Here is a 21,463-nt window from a genome sequence, read left to right on the forward strand (position 1 = left end):
AGTAAAATAATTATGTGGAATGACACACGGCTACTAACCCAAACAGTTCGTACAGCACTAAGAGTTATCCGATTCAGAATTCTAGAAATTTTGTCATAGCACCTACGTATTATTTCTATCATTTTCGTGATGGTCATGCTCCCAACAATTTTCTCGAATACATCAGCCTTCCATATATGCACAATCTAGAGCTTGTCCGAGAATACCTCAGGGTAAGCAGCATATTTTTAGTCGTGTACGAAGTGTTTGATATATTCGACGTATTTCTCGTGTGAACACACTGCGCTCACTGTTCGCTGAATTTTGCGCAAGACGCTTTTTGTGTAGGCCTCGCCGAGGCGCTATGTTTTGCAGTCGTGTGAAAGCGGCTGATTTTGATTGCTATAAGAAATTGAGTTGCCAGATTATTCCCTAGACTGATCTGATATTGAATGACTCCATTCATTCTGAAATTGCTTGCTGTCCTCAACGTTTCACCACACGGTTCGTTTAGAACTCAACGTTCACTGTTGTGTAAGTGTTGTGCCTTTTTGATGCGCCTCCTTAGACATATGCGAACAGTTGGTATATAATATCAGCAGTGTAACTGCAGAACGGCAGATGGGAACCGAGCGAAAGAGGATTTTATGCAAAACCTTTTTCGCCTTTGTGTGAAAGTCTCTAGAAATATATGCACAGATAAATAATGACCTTTGTGTTGCCTGTTTTTTATCAGTAAAGCCAGCATCAGGGATGTCAGCCTGGCTGTAAACGCATAAAGCGATCTAGGCGGACATAACTGCCAGGAGTTGGACCCTCTGTTGGTGACTTGGCGTGAGAGGGCTCAAGGGCACTCGAATTTTTTCTAAGCTAGTATCAGAGCGAGAGAGATAAGCTCTTTATTGAAAATAAAAAGAACAGAGAATTCAGCCGGTGTTTAAATTCGCCGACTTGTTACTCTGCGTGGGAAAGGAATTCGAGGAGAGAAAGACGAAATGTGAGGTGTAGGAAATGGGATGCTGAATAAATATACAAATATAAATACATAAATGCATGAATATGATAGATTATATGAACTGCAAAACATCGAATGCAGAGTCTTCATCACGGGACGAGTCGTTTAAAAGTGTACACGTGAGTGTTGTCCCGGCATTTTGTGTAGACATGAGAAGTGCTAGCTGCTTAGCTGCGATTACTTACCTGTCACATTTAAGAGCGATTAATGGAAATGCAGTGGAAGCCTGTGGTGCACAGATCAAGCACAGAGGATTGCATAGTTCTCATGGCCACAATTCTACACTGTTTCTTACAATAATTAGCTTGTAATTTCCTAGGCAATCATGGGGTGATTGACATTTGTACTCCGTCTATAGGAATCCGAGGCTGCCCGTCTGGCATTGCAATTGTCCCACGAGCGACAAAAACGTGGTAACATTTTAAGTTATGAGATACGTCCGCCAGACTCTCATAGCGTTCTTAGCTAGGGTGTTTCCGACACGGCCTCGTCACACAGAAGCACGCTGTCTATAGCTTCGGCAGAGCGCGGACATTTGTACGTTCGCATTTCCTCGATCAGTCATTTCTTCTGATCGCCTATGCGCGCGCAGTAAAGGCAGAAATTCACGCCTCGAACACTGCTCTGTGTAAGACCACGGACAACTAAAAAAAGGGAAGGCACAGCAGAAAAAAAAGCACACGCACACTAAACAAAATCTTGGCAATCTCTGCTTCACTCGGCCAGGGGTTCTCGGCTTTCTGGGCAATCGTGCGTTTTCGCTTAAGGGTACGACGGGTGGTCTTTCAGGGTGTAGGCAGCTTTTCTCGGTCACTCTAGATCTTCTTCCTGCTTCTAAAACGCACAAACGATCACTTTTCCGCCCTCTTAAAGTCGCGGCGCACGTAGAGGACCTTGGGACGCCACGCAATCACTAAGTACGAGTGCACGCAGGGAAGACCGCCATAAATCAAGCGGGCGTGTCATGACTCTAACCACGTGCCGCAGGGGGTTCTCCGCACTGTCTCCGCTCTTCCGTCTGGGAGCTCGCGCGTGCGAACGCTTTAGTGAGACCCACAGCCAGCGCACGAGTGCTTTCATTTTCCGGACACCAGGGTGACCAACAGCAAAAAAGGAATATATATGCATCACTCTGCTGATGCAGGCCACCGGTGCTGGCCCCAAAGGGTTATATGCACTCCACGCGAGAAAGGCAACGCACAGCGTAGAAGTGTTGGATAAGAGGAGCAAAGTATGAAGAGCACAAAGTGGAAGGCCGAGACAGGCATTTTGCTTCTTTTTTTGCTTCTTGTTTTTGCTGTGGGAGGTGATGGTTGAGCGCAGAAAGGCGCTAGACGGTCGGAAGTGATGAGGGCGAATGCAGAGAGCCCTCGGAGAAATACGCTGGGGTCGAAAGGGAACACAAGTAGGGAAGTGGGGAGAGGCTCACGTCTGCGGTGCGTGGCTCTGCCTGCCCGCATGCTTCACTCGCGCGCTCGACCCCCCGGAAGCGTTAGTCTAATGAGGCCGTGAAAACCGCTGTGGCCAAGCGTGCGCGCACAACAACGACTAAGGAAAGGAACTGGATAGCGCTTCACTTGCTGTTTCTTTATCTATTTATTACTTGCTTTTTTTTCCTCTGTTACTCTCCCTCTATCTTGTTCAGCGTCGTTTTTATGCTTCACGCGCGTTCACCGACAGCCCTGCTGGTGGTGTTGGATGCATTCGCCATGTACATGCAGAGTCGCCAGAGGCGCCCGCGTGGCGTGTCTGTTTTTATGGCGACCGGCTCACCTGCGCCTCGCCATCAATCTCCATAGCCTCGGCCGGTCCAAGCAGCCGCCTATGTGGAAGAGGTGCGCGGCGAAGCACCGCAACGTGTACCGTTGGAAGAGCTGGCGAATGCCTCGCTGCGCAAACTGGCAGCGGCTTTCAGAGGTGCGCTTTACCGCGGCGCGCCCAGGGGATATCGCCAACGCACCAGCCAGCCGCCCAGCAGCTTGCTCGACCCCCCCCCCCCCCCTCCCCTTTCCCACGGGTTTTACGAGCGCTGAATCTCTCGAATTATCCGGATAGGGTCAGTGCGTTTTGTAGCGTTTTTTCTTCTTTTTCATTCGTTTCAAGTGTCGTAAAAACGGCCCCCCTACCAAAACCCCTGCCCCTTTCCACCCTGTCTCCAAAACAAAACCCACTCGTGAGTGGTTCGTGGGCGCAGCTAACCGCTGTACTCTAAGCACCGCCGCGCAGAGTCAAACTGTTGTCGCAGTTTTTCATGGAACAGGTGCTCGTACGCCGAGAGAGAAAAGAAGAAAAAAGAAAGAAGACACGTGGTCACACGGCGTTGCCTTTACGTGCCGTGATCTCGTAACAAAGCGGATCACGCCTGCGTTTATACGCTCGCCCTGGGGGTTGTTGCGAAACGGTGCGTGTGTGGTCTGCGCATGTATTGCCCAGGCTTGGAGCCACCACCTGCGCGAATGAACGGCCAGTGTTGCTATTAGCGTTGTTCATGCAGCGCGTGCCTTGTCCTCGTAGCCAAGCGAATCACGGTTCTCCGTGTACGCGGCGTGTCGCACTAGCCTCCTTTCCCTCTGTCCCCATCTCTCTTGTATTTTTTTTTCGAAGCTCCGCGAAGAGCGTGCTTTGTGCGACCGCAGTTCTAAACGGCTTCATTTCACTGGTCCGGTGCGCTGCGGCGAAGGTGGCCTATCGGAGAGTAGAGAAAGCTCTCCGCTCGCTGATTCGGACGTGTCCCGGATAACGAGGTCGCATTTGTCAAGCGTTGTGTCACGACTAGTGGTTAAAGCGATTCGCGAAGCATAGGTATACAGACTAGATGGCGCGGTACCTGTGGCACCGCTTGTACACTGAGTGTCTTTTTTTTCTTACACCTCGTCGTTACAGGTTACGAAAAAATGGTTGTCGGTAGATGCACATCGTGTTAAGTGTTCATATGCGCGGGTGGAAAGGAAAATCCGCGAGAAACGAAACAAATTATGACCGTCGATTTTTTTTATTTTACTTCATAGCACAGCCATTTCACTGCTCTTCAAAAGAGCTACAACTGGGGCTAGTTGGAAATGCATCCTTGAAGGTATTGGTGAGCGCTACCAAAATACGGAAAGGGACGAACACACAAGAAAGCGCTTGTCTTGTGTGTTCGTCCCTTTCCGTATTTTGGTAGCGCTCACCAATACCTTCAATCACTGCTCTTGTTTTAACGTCCTTCCTTATCGTGATGTAAAATGCGAGTGCTGCATGTTTGCAACGCGTTCTCCAACTTTGTTGCTAAAAACAGTTTTCAGATTATTTTCATGTTCTTGGTTGCAGTGTACGTCTTCTTTACGAATGCGCATATCATAACCATAACACTAGGTCTGCTTTATTCGTAAACGTACTTTTAGTAAGCCCAACCGCTCACAGGAATCTCCCGACATAATTAAGTACCTGTACTGCTTTCGTTGTCCGCGTTTTTTTTTATTACGAATCTAATCCTTTAACGAGCAGCTTCAAGTCGATGTTCGTTATTCGGACCTTTGTCTTCAGTAAACGTGTGAAAGCACTATCCTTCCAGCGCAATCATTGTTCTATTCTTTCGAATAGTTCCGTTCTTTCTAATAGACCACGACAGTTCTGTGAGCACACATGATCAAAGCAAAGCCTGAATATTGCACGCAGTTACTCATGGTCTGCAGGAGAAATGACAAATGGGCCTGTAGTTTCCAGAGGAGCAGTTTAACTAGTTTCACTATTATATTGCACCCACGTTAGCTGGCAGATCTGTATCCTTTCTCGTAAGTAAGTTTCTGCTCACTCTGCTTCGTAAGTCGCTGGATTTGTAGCTGAACTGAGACGAGAGAGCAGACAAAGCCATTCCTCGTTTTTCTAGCGGGGCCCACGGGGCGGCAGCTCTAATCCGAATAAAGAGAGCGCGCATTAGGGCTTCGTCAGACTTTTGGCTACAGTTCCTCGAAAGGCGTACGCACAAAGCACGGCCTGCATAACATTGCTGTCGCTGCTCTTTCAGAGACGTCAGAATAGGCGATTCATTCGAGCACTTCATTCTGAGCCCACGCCATACTCCGAGGAGCATTAAGGTTCCTCGTTTTCCGCGACGATGCACTTCGGTTCATTGGTTAGAGGTCACTGGTGCCGACTTGGTGGAGGGGGGGGGGGGGGGGGGAGTAAAGGAGGAAAAGCGGAGAGGGGTCTTTTTCGTATGCGCACTTTGTCAGCGAAAAATTCCGGGGTCGTTTGTTAGGCTAATGAAGAGTAATGGTTCCGTCGCCGTCATTGGAAAGAACGCGCTGCCGCTCAGCTCACAGGGTGTTCATTATTTTCAGCCCAACAAGAACAAAAACGTCGAGGTAAGGCGCAAGCGCAGAACTTCCCTTTGTGTCTGAAATACCTCGAAGAAGCTCGAGAGAGAAATAAATGCGAAGCGGCCAATATGGGAGCAAGCCCTAACAAGTAGCGAAAGCAAGTAGTTAAAAAGGGGGAAAAGTATTTCTCCCTTTTTAAGTACGCCCCTCACTTTATTGGCATTCGCATGAATTGACGTCTTTCCATAGAGCTCTTGCTTTTGTCGAGTTTCCTTTCAAGCTAAAAGCGAGCTTCGTTATTTAATGAAAAACGACGAAAAGGGTGGAATAGAACGATGCGGAAGAAAAAGAGTTCGGAACTCTACAAGAGCTGTGGAACAACGCATGTCCGCCGTGGTTCCGGACTGGCTTCAGCACTGTGTTGCTGAGCAGGAGGTCGAGGGTTCGATTCCTCAGTCACTGCGGCAGCGTATTTCGTGGAGGCGAAAAGAAAACGTGCCTGAGTACAGTGATTTTGGCGAACGCTCCAAAATCTTAGGCAGTCGAAATTATCTCGAAGCACTTCACTGCGGTATGTTTCATAGACGCCTTCTGCTTCGGTTTTGGCAAGTGAAAAGTCAATAAAATATTATTATTATATTAAAAAGAAAGCAAAATATAATCGAACTTAAGATTATAGGCGTAGAATGAAACACCTCAGAAAAAGTGCGAGAATTCGTCCTAGTTCACTGTTTTGTGTTGTGTCTTCGTTTCGTTCCTGTCCGTAAAAAACTCAGCGCGTTTCACCATCAGCAAAAGCGACTTCGCCCTCTTGAGTAAGCTACGTTTATTAATTTCCCGGCAAAGCGAAACATGCATGACTCGAGCAGTCGCATGTTGAAGTTATGGATCGTTAGTTCGGGTGCACTATAATTAGGAACATTAGACGCACGTAAACATTGGGTGTGGAAGTTACTCTAGAGAGATAATTACTTGCTACCCTCGACTGCTCAGGAGCATTAAGCAAGCTCTGCGATCATTAACGAAATTCAGGCTAGTTATCATAGGACGGTTGCAGAATGTGCGTCCGACTAAAAGCGAAAATGTTTCGCGGGTACGTTCACCGCACACGTAAAGTAAAGGTCAATGATGATAAGTATTCAAGAAACTTAAGCCTTACACAGCTATACTACGCGTATCAGGCACCTGTTGTACAGTGCTCAGGATTAATTTTGGAAAAAGAATGAAAATTGGTCTTTGAGGAATGGCGCAGTAAATGTCTCACACATCGGCGGACACCTGAACCAAGCCATAAGGGAAGGTATAAAGGAAGGAGTGAGAGAAGAAAGTAAGAAAGAGATGCCGTAGTGGAGGGCTCCGGAATAATTTCGACCACCTGGGGATCTTTAACGTGCACTGACATCGCACAGCACACGGGGGCCTTTGCGTTTCGCCCCCCAGCGAAACGCGGCCGCCGCGGTAGGGTTCGTACCCGGTAACTCCGGCTCAATAGCCGAGCGCCCTGCAACCACTGAGCCGCCGCAGCGGGCTAATTTCAACCACCTGCTGTTTTCTAAGTTTGGCTGAACTTCAGAACGGAAAAATTTTGCATGATGCCTCCAACGAAATCTGAAAGTTTGAACGTCCCCCCCGCGGTGGCTCAGTGGTTAGGGCGCTCGACTACTGATCCGGAGTACCCGGGCTGGAACCCGGCCGCGGCGGCTGCGTTTTTATGGAGGAAAAACGCTAAGGCGCACGTGTGCTGTGCGATGTCAGTGCACGTTAAAGATCCCCAGCTGGTCGAAATTCTTCCGGAGCCCTCCACTACGGCACCTCTTCTTCCTTTCTTCTTTCGCTCCCTCCTTTATCCCTTCCCTTACGGCGCGGTTCAGGTGTCCCACGATATATGAGACAGATACTGCGCCATTTCCTTTCGCCTCAAAAAACCAATTATTATTATTATTATGAACGTCAAAATCTGCTGCGCTCATTTCTAAAATATCTATGCTTCGTGTCTCCTTGACGTGAAGTGTACCATACTTTGACTCGTGAAATGAATAAACGAAAAAATACAAGCTTGAAGAAGGCTCAGGAAAGAAATTGTGCGATAAGAAGAATGCAGCGAAGAGCCACTCAAAAAAGCGCTGTGCGTGGATATGAGACAATGACCTTGATGAAGAAACGCGTTGTGCCGTCGTAACCACAATCGCCTGGCCACGACCATTATTAAAACGTATCCGCGTATAAACGCATTAAAGCGGCGTTTATAACAAACGTCAACGTATGCAATCTGTACACCATGGTCGGGCTTCTCAAGATGTTCACTTCCGTTTAACAGCTTCGAATGCAAAGCAGACGATGATGACGCTTTTGAGGAGGGAGGAGTGTATGTACCGATAGACTCCTCGGGCAGCACACGCTCAATCTGCCTCTCGAGCCGTTAACGTAAATATTATAGAGAGTCCCAAGACAGATTTTATTCTCTTCGTGACCGTTCGAAGTCTGCCGACAGAAGTCGAGCTGTGGACATTGATCCATGTCGAGAAGGAGTTTACTTGAATAATCGCTCTAAAGATACAACCGATCAAAAGAATGGGGAGAATAAAATAAGACGCCAAAAGTGACGCGCAAAAGAACGTCGGATGAAACAGCGTCGAAATAATCACAATATCGGCCAGCTCCCTGTCGAAGAAAAATAAAGAAAAGAACAGCATTCGGGTTACATCAACGCGCGTTTTCATTCATTATGTTACATTTCTCGAAAAAAGTCATCAACTCAGCCCGTAGAGTGTGGTACCGCGGGGCTTATTGAGCGTGGTCTGCCTTGTAGGACAGACTCGCTTCCTGACGACGCTGTCACCAAAAGCGCGGCCTATTTTTTCTTGCTTTTTATATTTTTGTTGTCTTCGGCGGATTCATTCGAGCGCACACAGTAGCCCGAAAAGAAGGAAACCAAGAAGTTCGCCAAACAGGCAAAGCCTCGATCAATGCGTGTGCCGCAAGCGTAACGTACCCTGTGTTCGAAGCAGCGGTCGAAATGTGGAACACGGTACACGGCATATATATATTTGGGCGAGGAGGCGAACCATCATTTTTCACTCATGATCAAGGGAACTGCTTTTCACGTTGAGTTCTCTTTTTTATTTCTTTTTCCACTTCTATCTGATGTGTTCGACATCTCGCACCGGCTTGCTTCGACATTTCTTGCCTTGTTATTTCCTTTATTCCCACTTGATCCCTAAAAAGTTGTCTCTCGCGAGTGCCAAGCATACAGTGTATTGTCAAACGCAGAAGGAAGCAGATCATACGACGCGTCTTGTTTGGTTTGGTTTGGTTTATGGGGGTTTAACGTCCCAAAGCGACCCAGACTATGAGGGACGCCGTAGTGAAGGGCTCCGGAAATTTCGATCACCTGGGGTTCTTTACCATGCAGTGACATCGCGCAGTACACGGGCCTCTAGAATTTCGCCTCCATCGAAATTCGACCGCCGCGGCCGGGATCGAACCCGGGTCTTTCGGGCCAGTAGCCGAACGCAGTAACCACTCAGCCACCGCGGCGGCACACGGCACGTCCGAATACCACTTAAATAACGGAAGTCAGATGCTCACAGTGGAGGAATCTGCGGCGCAGATGATAATCACATCACTTCCCCTTGTTGACGCTGATTGCCTTGATATCGAGTGCGTCTCACTCGGGAACGGCCGATGAAAATACAGGTAGGCTAATAATTAACAGCGCACAGAGAGCAAATGCAAATGCCATCCCATGATGTCTCTTATTCATGGCACTGATCTATGTCAAGCACTATTCACAAAGTGAGTTAGAGACAGAAACGTTGCGTGATCTAACAATAACGTGTTTTTTCTACATTACTGTGCCGCAAAATGTTATCAAAACTGTTTATTTTAGAAAAATCAGGGCCATCGATTCGGCACTTATGCGCGTTACATTGATTTCTACATGTAGTCTTACCGCATGTGGTTTTGTTCTTTAGTGCACTGTACCAAAATGTAAGGCATATATAGCCCCAAGAATACTGCAATGTCTTTAAATATTCTCGTTTTTAATATATATTTTGTGTATGTATATTTAATACATTCAAATGTAGACGACATCGACATGTACTTAACCTTGACAAGTGTTAGCCACATGAGAAGACGCTTACAATGCTGAATTCCTGCTGAAAATATATTATATTGAACGCAGTATTGGCTCGAAGTTTTTCAACCTTGAAACACTAAAGATGGTGCAAACGTATCATGCCAGTATCCGATCGGAATTCTTCTAATCTCTTACATAATTTTATCAATTGTTTTTTTCTAGCAACAGTTAAGTGCTTCATTGAATTAATGCCTTGCAGCAGGACAGGAGATTAGTTTGCAGGCTACCTTTAGAAGACTCTGGTTACAGCATTCACAAGGGCCGCCTCTCAACACCAGTAGCTCCGCAGAAAATTTACGAGTACTTTAAAGTATTACGAAGAACCACGTATTGAAGCATCTTCAACTTCGCACTCAACACATAGCTGTGTCGGGAACGCATGCATTAAATCCGGACCTTGCATATCGGGGAAAATTTTCCTAGGTTCGCAAGGTCCGCTTACTTTGAGAGCAGCTTTAAAGTTTCAGCCACTAAAACATTGAGTCTCTTGATCTTGCGTAATTTAAACCCCTTATTATTGATTCATCAGTGAAAGACGTGAAGACCGAAAACATTCGTGCCCTCATTTTAATAGCTTAACTTACGCCATATATGTACTACTGTCTAGCACATGTTCAGTTCGCTGATGTCTTCAAACTTTCCTACCTTTGAATATCACCTATGTGATTTGGCGAACCCGATAAGCAAGCCGAGAATGGAAATCTTGCGTAGCACAGTCGCTAGGCATGGCCCAGTGGTTAGGCATTAGCTCAGGAGCTCTCATAATACGTCGTCCGAAAGCCTCAGCACTTCCTTGAACGCATAACGGGTTGGGAACTGTTGCTAAATAAGGAAGCAAGGCAGGAGAGAAAGAGAGGGGGGGTCGCGACAGCAATTATTGTCGTGCTGCGCACGAGCAGCCCAAGCGGAAACGACGCGAACCCATCGACAAATAAACGGTAACGTTGACGCGTAACAGGGCACGGGTTAAACCGGTCCGATAATAAACCGTGGCACGCGTGCTGGCGGCCCACGCCACTCACGATCGAGTCGCCGGGTACACACGCACGAGGGCACTAAATTATGCGCTCGACTCAACCCCCTCTTCCCTTTCTTCCCTTTCTGGCATGCTCTGTTGTCCCCCCGCTGTGCATGTGTCGCCCGGGCACACAAGAGGGGACCCCCACGAGCGGAGCGAGAACAGGTGCTCGTCCGGCCTTAGCTCGTCTCGTTCTCCCTAATCACCCGTTGATTCGTCTTCATTAGAAAACGAGCCCTGCTGCCCCGGAGACCCACGCTGCCTCTCGGCTGGGGGCGAGGATGAGGAGATTCGTTCGTTCGCTGCTAGTGCTGCTGCTGCTTGCTGGTGGTGCTGGTCGTGATGGTGTGAAGGGAGAGGGGAGAGGAGGGGACGCACTGGACGCGGCTTGAAAACAGGGCGGGAACACAGCCGCCTCTCATTTCCGAGGCTCCTCGTATCTCGGCCCTCGGACAGGAATCCTGGCAGCTCCCTCCCTCACTCCCTTACCCCTAAGTCCTCTTCGGGAGCGTATTCATCTCGCGCCCGAGATTACAGGTGAATAGGAATGTCCGCGAAAAACAAAAAAGTAAATACATAAAATAAAGCAAGGCAAAGCAAAAGCAGGGGCGACGAGCGGAACAGGAATTAAGGCTCGAGCAAACAAGCAAGTACGAGAACGGGTCAGGCAGCCTGCACAGCCAGCGAGCAGGTTCGATGTTATAGTATGGCGGCGTTCCGATAAAACGAGATATTAACGCGCTCTTAATAACCTCGGGAAGAGAGAGCACCTTTTTTTTGTCCGCGCTTCCCCTTTTTTCTTTCATCCTTTTTATTTCACTTTCTTGGACGATAGGGACGATCGATAGCTGACCGAGTTCGGGGGACCAGGTGTTCCCGAGACATGCGCGACGACACAGCTTCGAGAGGGAAATGAGGAGTGGAGAGACTCGATCCTAGGAAAAAAAGGTAGGTATATATATAATGGTGGAATAACAGTTCCACCGGGCCGAACAAGGAAAGAGGAAAATACTGGAGCGACAATATAGGAGACCGGGAAGAAAGGTAGAAGGGAAAGGGGAGCGAGGAATGAAGATGTTCATTACTTTTTAATGATTTCCTTTAACAATCGGCCCGACAGAGCGTGCAGAAAGTGGCCAGCCATTACGGTTTCCTTCCCTGCCTTAGGCAGTCCCCCTCCTCGTCTTCCGCGTCTTGTATTTTGCTTGGCCGACGCCGCGCGTTATCCCGCCGTTCGCGAACGTCTTATTTTGAGTTCCTCATTGTTATCATCACAATGGCCTCCGTCCTCCCGTGTTCTTCGCTATTGTGTCAGTTCCTCCTTTGTGCGAAACGCAAGAGACAAAAGAAAAGGGGGGGGGGGGGTGAAAGGAGGAATAAAGTTAACGCTCGCGACGACTTGCTTCGCCACTTTTCGGGAGAGTCTCGCCTCCGGTCCCTTCTTTTCATAGCGAACCCAATCTCCCCACAACCGAAAAGGGGCAGAAATCTGAAAAGGTAGAAAAGGAAAGGTGGGCGAACACGAGAAGCTGGGCATACTTCGACAAGACTGCTCCGATAAATACAGCGGCCTGGAAATGGAAGAGAGAGGAGGCTGTAGGAGGGAGAGAGAGAAAGACAGAGTGGGAGCCGGGAGATAGTGTTCCTTGGGCGAACAGAAAAGATATGCGGACCTTTGAAGAATAATTTTGGTGTTACGTGCGCCTCAGAGCGAAGTAAGCTTGCCTTTGAAGCTATTTCTGAGGAGCGGTTCGTTAAGGACGGGCCACCGGCGCCCGTAGGAGAAGCTATGCTGGCGCTAGTCAAATGCACGCGGAATGAGACAAGATTTTTCCGAGCGGGCACGGTGGGATAATGCTGACTGTGAAAGGAGCAAGGCGACGAGTAACGCCTTTTTTTATTGTCGATGACGATATGGTTAGAGGCAGAGGCTGTAAAAGTGATTTTCCCAGTAAAAGTTGGAACTCTATATCAGCGAACAGATATTTTGAGCAGGATGAAACTGCCGACTTTATTTCTTTAAGATAGGCCTTTGTATGCTGGGCCGTAACGATTTCAGGTGAGTGCATTTAGGTGTGGCTCAAAAAAATTTGCCTTAATGTCATGATCCTAAAAATAATTTCTTGCTGTAGGCATCCTTCTTGGAATTGCTAAATTGCTAATAGGCCCAGAAATCAAAGTCGGCATTACATAATGGAAATATTACGCTTTAACGCTTGATTTTAGCATTTGTTTTTCACGAATTGGACCAAGTAAGCAATCATCTGATCAACAATTTTGTTTAATTAATTGAAAGGGGAAAACAGTAGAATCACTGTAAAGTATAGAACATTTTGTTTTTGCTAGTTTATGAATTGATATTCCATTGCATCACAATAAAAAACACGCTTACAGGTTCACATTCCTTTCTCATAAGTGCTGATATGCCATTTCATCGCTCGCACTTTTTTCTTTGATACCCACTGCTATGAGTACCGCCTCAAGTTACTATTCTAACCTAATGTCTCTAACTGAAGAGCGTGGACAGACTACGCCGCAAATGTGGCAGCAATATTAAGCGAGGGGGGATATAAGACGAAACGAATTAAAGCACTTCTCTGAAGACGGCAAGGAAGTTGTGCAGCCACTGTCCGCCCCAGCTACCTCAGCAAACGCGTGGCACTCGTAAACTCCACTAATTCAAATTTCGAAGGGCGCCAACAGTGCCGCATTTTCTCCTGATCCATTGATGGCGTCCTTGCATTTCTTACCCGCCCTCCTGGTCACCTCACCACCATCCCAAGTCTCCCGATCACACGACTACCCCTTTACGCGACCAGTTTATCGCGTTACCTTCTACGTATACGGTCCTTCCATCGCGACCTACAGGAATATTTGTTCATCTCCCCTTGCGACCAGCGCCCCGGGGCTAGCAAACGTGTGCATAGGTGGCCGGCATAGGAGCGCGTTTTCTCAGGGCGAATCACTGACTGACTGTGTCCATTTTTCCCTTTTCTTCTCGCGTCTCTTCCGTACTCTCTTTCCCTTTTTATTTTCTTCGTTCTTTTCCGTGCTTGGAGCTCCGTCGACAGAAACCGAAACGGACTCTTCTCCGAACAGTCGGTTTCACCTTCTCGCTGCTTCGCGGAAGGAGCACTTTCTCCTCTTTTTCCCCATCCGGTCTCCGCAGTGGCAGCCACGGCCGCAATGGAAACAGCGGAGGCAAAGAAGCAAGCACAACTCCAGAGCCGCAGAAATAACGAGATGCTCTCCGCGGCGGGATCGGCGAACGACGGCTTGGCCGAGTAGGCGCCCAGAGGAGCTGCCGAAGAGTGCTGGGCGGAGAAGAAGGGAGAAACGACCAGGCTTGATGCACGGGGGGCGAATAGGGAGAAGGACGCGAAGGGAGGCTGTGGGAACGAGGCCCCCAGCCCGACGAGCCGTTGTTGGGATTCGAGGCAGGAGTCAGCTGGGGGCTCCATGGGAAAGTACGTCAGGTGACAGATCGATTTCGACCTGTACGTGCCTCTGCTTCGAGCGCCCTGTCTGTACGTCTGTGTAGGGGATTTTCTCGCTTTCTTTTCTTTTTGTTTATTTTACCGTTATTTTTCTCTCCTCCCCCATAAGGCGTCTGTTCCGCGGTCATTCGATGCAGCCCCTTTAGCCCGTCTTGGAGAGGCTTTGTTATTTCGGGTGCTTGATCTTCAGAGAGCGCTAGGAGGCACTAGACGTGCCTTTCGGCTCTCTTCGTAAGCAGCCGACGTTGGCCGGCTTCTTCGATGTCTGTTTGTTTTGTTTTTGTTTTCGGGCCGTTTGAGTTTCTCGTTGTTTTTCTGTTTTTCTTCTTTACAGGTTTTTCTCGTTTATGCTCGTTTGTCCGCTTACCTGTGAGCGCCTGGAGAGCCGGTCGAAACAAACCCGATTACGTACCCCTGGATGCGGAGTGGGCAGACGGGCGGGGGGGTCGAGGGTTAGAAGTGTAGAGGATAGTGAAGGGGATGGAGGTGCGTACAGGCTTCCTTCGCCGGTCCTCGGCCGAGCTCCCAATCACCGAGCAAAGCAGAAACGCGTTGATAATCGTAAGGCGGATCGAGACTCACTGTTGGCAGGCGATGGGCTTTCCTTTCCAGACCGGCCAGACGGAAAAGCGCGCCCGAGGGAGCGCCGCTACTTCTTTTCACCAAAATGGTTCTTCCCACTTTGTTGTTTGCCTTGTTCGACAACACGTGCATCCGCGGTGTTGGCTTGAAACGGGCGTCTGGTCGGTTCGGCAAAGTGCGTTAGCCGACGGCTGCCGTCTATCTACTCGCACTGTAGCTCTTTTGATTTTTACCTGATTCGGGTGATAACTAGTGCTGTTCAACTAACTGCATTCACTCTTGTAAATACAGGTACGTGCGAGACGATACGTATTTCTCAGCGGCGCAGTATCGGGGCTTCTTCTTGCCAGTTCAATTTCAACTTAGTTAAACAGCTGGGGCGACTTAGACTGCGCAGGCGAGATGGAGGCCGCACGGAACATATGCGAACGATAACTACGCTTTAAAAGCAATGACACTAAAGGATTAACGGTTTCGTTTCTGTTACGGTCTTGGGAAGATATTGTTTAAATTAGTGCTCAAAGAGATGCAGAATGTAGAGGTTAAAAGCAGTAATTATTCGCACACACCGGTGCAAGGTGATGTTCACCGACGGAGAAAATTGTAATTTTCGTTTTTCGTTACCGGCTTCGTGTTTTTACGGCTGAGTAACAAAATACGCGTGGGCTAACCAAAGTAGCGCACTTATTTGCGCCAGACACTGGCTATTCACAACATCAGGTTCACAGCGCCGAGCGGTGGTTCTGGGACACCAACTGTATGCATGTTCACATTTACGCAGAGAACATGTTATCACTTTTGGTCGAGAATATATTTTTTTTCTTCTTCGCTTCCATCAGTACGGAATGCAACATATGTTGAGCGGGTTTATTGTTCTTTTTGTTCGTGTTTGTTTTGTTTTGCTCTGTTTTGCCCTGAGACGTTTTCGCCTTAGAAGGGATCTATTCGAAGTTCATCATAATTTTTCCTTTCTTTCTTAACAAAACAAGATATGAGATCTTGCAAGTCTGTGAAAATGGCGAATAATTGGATCTTGAAGGCGGCAACTTTTTGAGCTGATTGAAGGGAGAAAAAGGCGATTTCTCTCCTTAATTTCTCTAGTCCTGGCCAGACACGAACACGAATGGCTTAAGCCGAAAATAATTAGAAAAGCCGCTAGCTGCGCAAGCGGTAATTCTTGACTATTCTTTTCTTAATTTGCATTCCTATTTTCTGTAACGCTTATCGGTTGCCTCGCCTTCCCTCAGAGTTTGTTATTAATCCGCTTGAGGAAGGTGAAATGTAAACAAAGCCTCGTTTGATAGATTTCGCGTAGCGAGCGCTATACCGCCTAGGAATTAGCAAGGCCTTTGAAGCCGTCGGCTTTACATTCCTTTCACTTTTGCTTATGGTCTCGATAATGCGATCGAACCACATCACAGTAAAAGTGCAGACCATGGTTAACGCGTAATTAAGTTTGCGGCGGGCGTATTACAGTCTGACAATAAAATTTACCGTTTCAACACCAAGGGTACATCAGTCCTTGAACTAAAGTCGTTAGCAAGCGTAGAGAATGGGCGATGAGATATTATAGACGCCGTTAAAAATACAGCAGAATATTATCGATCTCAATACTTTTGCGCGGAATAGAAAAAAAAATGGAGGAGACAATGGAACTCCGCCTCAAGGGTATGACACGATAGCGTCAATGTGTTAATGCCCATGTGTGGAGAATTCGTTATTCTTTACTTCACACTAATACATATATGGGAGTCCTCATACCGCTTCTGGAGCAGTGATGTAGGGGTTAAGCGATGCGGCAAGGCCCTGCGATGGCAAGTGCTGCCATCTGTGGAGCTACTGAGACCCAGGTTGCTTTTCCCGAGCAACCTCTTGCGACCAGTCATTAATTTAACTGCCACCACCCACGGTGGGCAGTTTTCTCACTATCCGGTGGGCATGATGTGATGACGCCACCGGTCACGTGACCTTGAACGATATGACAAGGTCAGATTACCTTTCTTTTCTAGCGTATAAAGATTCCGTTTTCGGATAAAGTGGTCTCTTTGTTATTAGTACGAGGTACTCAAACAATATAGGCCAATTTGAAATTGTCATCAGTGTTTATTTAAGCAAATTGAAGTGATATTTTTTGCATAAAAGGTGTTTTCAGGAGATCTGCAGAAATCGTGCCAAAAGAAAAAAGGCTTCCCAAAAAAAGCGGTCACGTATAAAATAACAACGCTGCAAATTTCAGCACTCATTTGTCGCTTAACCCAGCCTCCCTTTGACGACACTGAAGTATGGAGCGGTTAAGTGTACAGCTATACTGCTGAAATACGGAGCATCTTTCAAATTACGCCGCAGAGTAAATGCCCAACGCCGAAAGGGTTGGCGCTGCATTCACCCTCAAAGCCCAAGCGTCATTACTGTGGTTCGCCTTTCTCTCACGTCTCGCTGCTTCGGCTGCGCCGGCGCGCACTTTCTGAGCCTGGACGACCGGGAAGGCAAAAACTGTCCGGCGGCGTAGGCGGCGTCTGTACGAAGCCTCCGCCTGTCAGGTAGGGGAGCGGAGGGAGACGCCGGACGCAGAATGACTCAGCAAAAACAAAAAAAAATGGCTAAGGAGAAAATGACTCTGACAACACGAGGCCTTCGTGCAATATATACAGCCTCCCCGAGAACTCTCTGTGTAAAAAAAAATGAAGCTTACGGGAGCTGTTCCTTTTTTCATAGCTCGGGAAGAACAGCCTGGGTCTACAGGCCCCACCTGTGGCTGTATCTAAAACAGCCACCAGCCAGTCCAATGATGGTAGTAGGAGGACTCACCGCGATCTAAGAACGTGACACATTTCGCGCTCTTTCGTAGTCTGAATTGGAATAGAATCAAAACTGCGATAGACTGGCTTGTGAAAGAAGCTTGCTATCGAATTTGCTCCGCATCTGTCGAGTTGAATCCCCTTATTTTCTTTTTTTTCGAACGCAGTTTCAGACGACCCATCTTCCCAGCCACAGTAGAAATTGCCTGAGTGTGAAGGCGCGCTCAAGAGCCTCACACCACGCGCCGAGCACTCCGCGATCCTCTGACAGCGGAGTAAATTCGTCTCCGTACGTCCAGAAAACCGCACCACGTTCCCTAATGCAGCTGAGAGGTGCAAATGCGTTATCGCGAAACTAGGTGCACAGTCATAGAATTCTTACACGACGACTGCCGTAATGTTATATTCAATTTTCAATAGCGTTGCTCATCTATCGCCGCACGCCGCAGGGTTTTATTTTAGGCGCCATGGGCAGGTTCAACACGGTAAGTTGTTGGGCGAGTTGGTTTCGATATTCCGTGACTGCAGCGCAACAAACGGGACATTGAAGAAGGACGTAGTCAGGAGCACAACACAGCACAGCCTGCCCCTGCCTGTGTCCTTCGTTGTCCCGTTCGTTGCGCAGCCGTCGTGGAATAGGCAGGTTACAGCTCTAACATGGTTGCTATGCCACGATTTCTGTATGCTCAACCCTTCATTCTGCGATAGCGTGTTGTTTGTTTGTTTGTTTGTTTGTTTGCTTGCTTGTTTGCTTGTTTGTTTGCTTGTTTGTTTGTTTGTTTGTTTGTTACATACTCAGTGCGGCGCCATAGAATAGACCCGAATTTTCATCTCCATCTCAAATCTCTGCAGCTGTCTGTCCCCGGTAAATATTCAGAAGATATTCTTCGTCGTTTAAAATGCCCTCATTTAATATTTAGCGGCAACTATGTCGGTCGTTTAATGTCACAGACCACTGGGCGCGGACTCTGCACACAGGGTTAGCATTATTAATTTTATTAGACATTTAACGCTGTATGCAGCAACTCCGGGAATATTTCCTTAGCCGCAGTAATGCCGCGCGGATTTCACTGCTTTGAATAGAATTGTTCTCAAAGCAAAAAAAAAGTCTTAAATATTTTTTTTTCTAGGGCATAACATCGGCAGGTTCGTTTCTGTTCCACTTCTTTATTAAATGCACAATTTTCATTTAAAGATACTGAGTTTAAATGAACCAGTAGTGAGCTCCTGCATAAGATTTGCTTCTGCTCAGTTTCCCGACGCGTTGGCGTCATTAATCGGGAAAGAAAAGTTACACTGAATGGGGACGATTTACATAAGTGCCAGTTTCTACTATAGATTGCCGGGGGGAAGGGGGGGGGAGGTAGTCTCTAGGCAACGCTGCCTGGCATGTGCGAGAAGTAGCCTGTGAGTTGTTGCCAGTCGTAACACGCGTGGAGTTAAACGCCCTAACGCTGCTGTGTGCGCGCTATCAGAGGCGCTATGGTTGAGTGCTCCGCATTGATTTCAAAGAGCTCGGTTTCTCTGCGTGCACTGATATCGCATAGCAAAATGCCTTTCTTGCTTTTCACCGCGATGCAAATGATGTCGCCATTTCCAGGATTCGATCACACGACCTCGGGCTCAGGAACCGAACGCATTGACTATTAAGCAACCACGGTGGCAGTATAGAAACATATAGTTCTTCCTTTTATCAACTTTTTTCAGCCCATATGCTTAATAATGTTTGGCCCGATGTTCGGCCTTTCTATCTCCTGACCTACTGTATTGCTCGACTAACATAAGCAAGCACTACTATTTTCATTGATTAAGCAACCACACCACAGAGTACTAGCACTACGGTGGTCTATTGCGATTATGGCGTTGTCATAGAGACCGCAGTGCAAAACAATAAGGGATGAACAGCACAACAGCACAGCTGTCCAATATACGCATTCGTTCAGTGATCTGGGTACAAAACCATGGTTCACCCACTCATGTGAGCGCTCCATATTTCATGCATTAGAATTATTGCGAACGGTGCCCCAAACCTGTGGGAAGCGTGGACTCCGTAATCGGATACGAAGCGACGCATCACGAAGCCGAAGTCGATAAAGGAAACACATAAAAAAATCGCCCATTAATTTGCATCTCTCCACGTGCCCAGTGGGAGAGAAAATCTCATTACACGGTGTCACACAGGCTTCGCTCCTCTGCAACAAACAGCCAACTCGATGCGAACACGACCCGAACCTGCCAACTCCGCATCGTTCCCTGGATCAACGTTTTTTTTTCTTTCTTCCATTATTCCCGATTTGGCGACGTCTCTTCCGTGGTACGGTTGGGGAAATAAGGCATGAAAACGGCTCCGCGGGAAGGAAAGGTGACACATTCGTCGCAACACTCTGGGGACCGAAACAAAACATAAAACGTAAGGAAAAAAAGAAATAACCTGAACGGGCGAGGGCGATCGAATGCCTCGCATTATCCAAGAACACAAAAGACTAATCCCCCTCACAAATTGATTGCATTTTCCAGTCGGTTTCACCGTGACATTTTTTTGGGAACAAAAGGAGGGCAGGGTGGGAGGAGACACCAAGAGCGCGCGTTCGGTGCCACCGGGCACCAATCGCGGTCCGAGCGTCCCCGACCTGACAGGCGTTTTTGCGCACTCCTCCCGTTCTGAAAATGCGAATCTTGTTTCGCGGCCCCGCCGATATAAGCGCGCGAAAGTACGGATGAAACAATCAAAATGCAACGAGAAAGCATAAGCGTTGAACAAGAAGAGCCCCTTCCGCCCCCCCCCCCCCCTCTCCCCCAACTGCCCATTTTCTTGGTTTGTTGTCCCGGCTACCATCAGCACAAATGCGGTGGTAGTCCACGCCCGGAGCCTCTTTCTCTTTTGTTTCCCTTTCTCTCTCTCTCCCTCCACTGTTTCTCGAATACGGAAGCGAATGAATGCCACGCGCAACAAAACGACGTCGCGCCTTCGCGAACGGCCCTCGGGAAATCCGAAATAAATCGATGGTGGCCCCCGTCGTCCGAATAAATCCGGCAGCTGGCGATCGTAGACGACGCCTCCTCGACCCCCGGGTTCATAGAAAAAGAGAGAGGGGAGAGAAACTGCATTTCTGCCACCCCCGATTCCCTCTCACGCACGCCGCGTCACCTCGACGGTTTCCCATCCGCGAAATTTCCATATAAATTGCGTCCCGCGAGAGTTCCTTCCCTCCTGTCCGTCTTCCCTACCAGCGGTCTTCCCGCAACACCCGTCCCCATTTTTTTTTCCCCTCGTGATTCCCTCTCGAGCAGGACCCTTCCTCCGCAGTTGCTCGATCGCAAGGTAGGGGTGAGGGATTCTCAGCGGTCGGTCACGCTGGGGAAAAGGGGATAAGGAAGAGGGTGAAAGGCCCCGTCAGTCAACACGCAGCGCAAGCAACGTGTCCCTCTCGAGTGGTTTGGCCCGGGAGGTAGGGATGCGGTGGCGGGAGCGGAGGGGATCTTGGCGGTTTCGTCTCCAGATGGCGCCATACGTGGCCTGCACGCCCCGCACGCGCTCAATGAATGGGTAGAATGCCGATCGTGAGCTCGAGCCCTTCGTCCCATTGGGAGACGAGGGAACACTGAAGCGGGAGACAGCGGTGAGGGGAAGAGCAATTTATTCCATACCGGAGTTCGGGCCGTCCTGCACGTGCGTTGCCTGCCACAGTTGAGCCGCGAATTAGCTATGGAAATGAGAAGTCCCGGTCGGAGTCGCTGCGCTCCGATTTCGCGTCCGCTCGATGCAACAAATGGCTGGCGAACACTTTGAGTGGCCGGAAGAGAACAAAGGCTTGTCCTCTGGACCCGTATTCTATTTCTCTCTTCTTCTGTGCACAACCCCTGCTAGCCCTTCACAGTGCCCAGTAAATGAGCCCCTGACGCATAGTCGCGCGACTTTGTCATGGCGGCTGTACATGTGCAGTTCTACTGCGAAAGCAGTCCCAGTCTCACAGTGCGAAAATGTCGGAATCTGGGGGTAGCCTCAGAGAGTGAGGTGTCACCCTTCAGGGGCGCCATCCGCTAGCCACCTTCCCAGCACACCTCTCTAGCTAGGTGTCTGCCACCCGCCCACCGTTACCCTTGATACACCCCAACGTCACCTACCGCCACT

General features: G+C 48.5%; 1 protein-coding gene across 1 annotated transcript in view; it reads right to left on the bottom strand.

Moving 5' to 3' along the window:
• The window catches only part of LOC144124984 (synaptogenesis protein syg-2-like), a 317,203-nt gene that overhangs the window by 161,549 nt on the left and 134,191 nt on the right, over positions 1-21,463 (bottom strand). The window lies entirely within an intron of this gene.

The sequence above is a fragment of the Amblyomma americanum genome, chromosome 3 (genome assembly GCF_052857255.1).
Source record: "Amblyomma americanum isolate KBUSLIRL-KWMA chromosome 3, ASM5285725v1, whole genome shotgun sequence".
NCBI lineage: Eukaryota > Metazoa > Arthropoda > Arachnida > Ixodida > Ixodidae > Amblyomma > Amblyomma americanum.